The following is a 5,510-nucleotide window of genomic DNA, read 5'->3' as shown; positions in this document are numbered from 1 at the left end:
AATAAATTGTATTTATAATAATTCATTCAAATTTAATTGTTTCTTTAAACAATAATTTCATCTGAGTAATGGTACAATTCAATTACTCAGACCGCATCTCATTTAATCAAATTTCAATGAGATACGTAAATTTTACTTCCAAAATCGTCCGTCAATTTTTCAAGTAATTTAATTAACTCGTAACGTTATACGATTAATTAAATGATCAATTAAGAGTGTTGCCCTATAGGTATGACCTAAGGGATCAATCGATCACCACCGCCGCCGCACGACGTAATGTCAAACTCTAGTCAGCCAATCATTACCGATATATGTTGATCAGTTCACAGTAAAATATTACTTCCCAATTGTATTCTTTATAATGAGACTTAAACATGTGATCATCATGATCAACAGTCGTGATCGCATTATTGTCGGAGGACACATATTCCAACAATCTCCCACTTGTCCTCGACAAGTGTGCGTCACCAATTCTCTTGTCCTATTACTATCTCCCCCTCAATGCAAGGTGTCTTTCAGGTCGTACTTGCAAGTGATCATATCGAGAGTGGTTTCCTCGATCCGGAGAATAAGCGATTGACCGGATTTATCTATCATAGATACCTTCCGAGCGTGGCCACGCATTTCCGATTTATTACTCCTCGAGTGGCCCCGAGATATTGTTATAACACGACTAGGGATGGACAATTCCTATCGCACTCATTCCCTTCGACTAGCCATAGCCATCATAACCCAAAATATGCCCATTTGACCCCATTTACGAAGGTCGTAGTAACACAAATCAAAGTTAATCATTTTGTCCCATCTTAGGCGAATAGTCTTTAGTCAAAAGAATCGACTCATTTGAATACTATAGCAGCTCTCGCCACGACCAGGCTATATAAATTTGCCAGAACTCTATAAGCGGTCATTAGGCCCGACAAAATGTTCCTAACAGTCTGCCTATTTGATCGACTAGTCATCTCACATGACTCTATGGCACTTGAACTTGCCATCAATCGCATCACACTCTAGTCACTTCGAGACATCACCTCATGTAAGTAACTATGGGCAAATACAATGTTAATCCATGTTCAATTAAACGGGGTTCAATTGTCTCTACAACCCGTTGGATCTAACAAAGTATAAGGTGAGTTAATAATAATAACTCAAACGACAAATGTCGACATCACACTCGGGTAGTCAATACCATATTACAACCTTGTGATGCAAATCGTAAGTGTAAACACTTATTGATTGCAATAGAAGTTTAACATGCCATGTGTCCATGTGTTCAAACTTCTTTTACTTGCATTTTTCTTTACATTCATGTTCTCTCTCATAGCATGAATCTTACCAAGTACACATCAAGGTTCCCGACCTCGATTTTGGTTCTTTATCTTGAAAGAACTTCCTTATCGGTTATCACATAACGAACGAATTTGTGGTGAATGATATAACTTGTACTGATCAAGTACTCCATTCACACACAATGCACTAGGTACATGTTTTGTAGAGTCTTGCAACAATTTGTCAAGATGATTAGCTTAGCACTTCTAACAAGTCCTAGCATAGTTAGGAAAGATTTGTTTTGAGTAACTTCTTATTCAACTAAGTATCTTTCCAAAACTTCTTACTTCTCCTTCTAGCTTGAAAGGTTAAGGATTCTCATAAATCTTTACGTGTGTTCGAACTTTCTATAATATGTGCAACCTCTTAACACATAATAGAGTATTCCGTCAAACACCGAAATCGCTCATCGGATTCTACTCGAGAATTCATGACGTTTCTATTATGGCTTACCAATCAATCATCATTCTCTTATACATATGATTCATAATTGGACATGTACATGATTATTCTAATGGCGGAAACATTAGCTACTTTTAATCATGTCATCAACTATATTTAGGTTCAAGGAACGACCATGACTGCTAATGGCAATTCCATTTCATTTAGATGAATAACCTATGTTTCTGTTGATTCGATGTGTATCTCCCAATACTTATCCAACATCCCTTGATGTAATTGGATTCATCATAGTCCATTTTCATCCAGAATTGAAAACTCAAAACTTCCTCTATGAAGGAAGGTATTAGCTCGTCATTCTTTAATGAGTGGTGAGTTGTAAACATTCAAAGGATGATAGCTCCCACTAAATTCCATGTCTTCACATGATAATTTCCTAACTCCCACTCAATTCTACATATTTCGAAATTGACTTCTCAATCGAAACTTTTCAAGAATTGAAATATAAATTGCATTGCCAAGTTATTAAGATAAAACCATATATGTTCCCATCATATCCCTTCAAAATACCTATTTTGAAGTGGTCTCATCTTAACCTTATGGAAAGAGATTTTAATCTCTAACTCACACATATCATAATAATGTGTAGCGATGTCATTATTCAAATATAAATAATATCTAGAACACGTCCTTCGAAATACCCTTTCGGAAGGAGGTTTAACCATTTCATAATGAGGTTAAGTAATGATATCTGCGTGGTTTAAAACTTTGGCTATTGAAGATATCGGTATATCAATCCTTGCAACCTCTAGTCATAAATATCGCTTATTACTAGGATGTTACATTGATTCATTTAGGCTCTTAAGTAAATCTCAAGGTTGAAACTATTGGTCAAAATTTTCATAAACTTTAGTCAAAAACTTGTTAAGACTTTACATTAGTCATTTTTCTTCCAAAACTTTCTTTTGGTCTCCTCGTGTAGTTATCTTAAGAATATACTCCTATGATTACTTCACTTGGTCTCTTTAGTCATATAGAACTTACTTGAGACCATAGATCTCATCTATCTGGTATACTATGTAAATAGATATACCTTCATTCAAATCATTCTCTCTTGCGTAGATCTCATCTACACAATCTTATCTTGGTGTGAGTTTGTGTCCTCATTTTTCTCCCACTCTATGTTTAGAATAAATACACTAGAGATTCAAAGATAGCATATGAGACACAAATAATGAATTTGAAGTATAAGGAGAACTATCTTTCCAGCCTTAATATCACCAAGGTATTTGGAACAATTTCTTTTCCAATGTCCCATACCATTACAATAATGGCATTTATCAAGAGGACCCTTCTTGATTTTTGAAGTCCTAGCTTTGGTGAATGTGGGAGCTTGCTTCTTACCCTTCCTCCCATTCTTCTTGAACTTCCCCTTACTCTTAGTGCTTATGTTAAGCACATCCTTTGGGGGGTTCACATTTAACCCCATGTTCCTCTTAGCTTGCACAAGTAACTTGTGCAATTCTTCAAGAGACACATCCTTGTCTTGCATGTTAAAATTCACCCGGAATTGAACATATGCTTTCATTGCGGCGGACTCCTTTTGGTAAGCCTCATATGCTTCCCTAGTGGCGGCGGTCGACCTAGTAGTAGGTTCGGGTGGAGAGGCCTCGGTAAGGTAACGAAGCTTGTCGTCACCTTGGGCGGCCAATTTGAGTTGGGCATCCCAATCGGAGAAATTTGACCCATTCTTTTCAAGTTTACATCGATCCATGAAGGATCGGAGCCATGATGTATTAGCGAGAGGCGTGGCATTAGGGGTTGGTGTTGCCATTTGTTATGAGAAAAGAAGTGGTCTACAAAACAAAATAGAAGGAGTAAAACAAATGTCGTTTTAATAATAATACTCGTAAAAATTATAATTTAAACAAGTTTTATGCATTTTTCTAGTGACCTCTACCCAACTAGATATATGATTCCAAGACCCAAATTCATATCGACTTAGGCACGGTAGGGCCGATTCATCCTCTATCAATATAACTCGGTGGATTAACGTTTAATCGATTCTACTTTTAGAAATCTTGGTCGATAAAATTACTCTAATAATTATCTATAGCCCAAAACACATCCGACAAGGGCACGGTATGGCCGATGAAACCCTTATCGAAAAACTTTTGTTGAGTTCAATCCAAATTTCGAATAAATGTGTCCATGATCCAAATCCACATCAACTCGGGCACGGTAGGGCCGATTCATCCCTTATCAACATGAATTCGGTGGATAGACATTTATCACCCACTTCCCCTACGTAACAAGTTTTGTACCCCGGTAGGGCCGAGTGCACTCCCTCGCGAAATAGGTTTTCATGGTTTCTACTATTTGGTAAGGCTATGTCTCAATTAATTGTTTTAGCGAGAGGTCATGTCAATTTATTATATATCACATTTTAAGTGAACTAAAGCGGTGAACTACGATAATTCTAATTGACAGGGTCGATAAACTCGAGAAAATGAGGATGCATGTTTTAGTTATGGCGATTTAGCGATGCATGTGACATATAAAAAAAATGCAAACATAAAATAAATCCTAGTATGTCCTTTCCTAAAATAGAAAAACTATTTAACTATTACATATTCGGAAACCAACTCCATTGGTCCCTTGAACTTCGGTTGTGGCACGCATCTCGAGGTAACACCATCTTTATGTATCGCCATCTTGAAGAAATCCGTCTTTGGGAACTCCGAGATAAATTAAATTACATAGCAAATTACATAATTTCCTATTATACATTTGTAACTAAGATAAAATAAAATAAATCTATTAAATTACAAAACGGTGATACGAGATCACAATAAAATTACAACCGAATCGATATTCCCAACATTTCGGGAAATATCAATTAAAACTAAGGCCATACTAAGTAAAATTACATAATTCAAAAATACATAAATTAAATTATGACAATCATAAAGAAAATGCAGCATTATAATATGTAAGAACATGCCCAATTTTATGCTAAATCGCCTTTAATTAGCCAATATCGTATATTACTCGGTTTTTACGGATTTGCGTGATTTCAACATTTTATAATCACAAAAATTACATAAATTCATATTTATGCATAAGTTAATTACCCTAACCTCTTAGGACTCAAAATTTAGTCTTCACTAATAATTTGACCATAATTAACTCATATTTATAAATTTGTTCATTAATGGACTAAAAATTTCAAAAATGAGCTATAAACTTCAAATAAATCACAAAATTTCAAATAAATTCAAAATTTGAAATTTAAACTCATGAACATTCTGGAAAAATACCATGACACTCATAATGTTCAAAAACTTATGTTAAAAATTTCGAATTTTATCCGGAAAAATAATGTTGCGGTTTATCGGTTTTTAACAAAATAATCATAAAAACATGGAGAAATTATATTCATTAACTTTTCAATTTTAGATCTGAAAACGATAATAAAATGCAACATATGATGTTTTTCTTTAGTCATAGAGTATGTTTTATTAATTTTTCATTAATTAAGTCACTATTCATGCCATTTTTCTTCAAAAATCCATAAATCATGCAAAAGGACTTCACTATAACCCATTATTTTACACACATCTTGTAAAATTGTATGTGACATCATACTAAATTTCTATGACCAGATTCGAAATTTATCTCATATTAACCTATTTTTCACCTAAAACCGATTTTAATAATGAAAAATCCATTTTTCGAGCATAACATGTCCAAAAATATGAAAATTTACAGGTTATCTCAAA

The sequence above is a fragment of the Silene latifolia genome, chromosome Y (assembly GCF_048544455.1).
Source record: "Silene latifolia isolate original U9 population chromosome Y, ASM4854445v1, whole genome shotgun sequence".
Lineage (NCBI taxonomy): Eukaryota > Viridiplantae > Streptophyta > Magnoliopsida > Caryophyllales > Caryophyllaceae > Silene > Silene latifolia.
Note: the sequence above shows the minus strand (reverse complement) of the source record.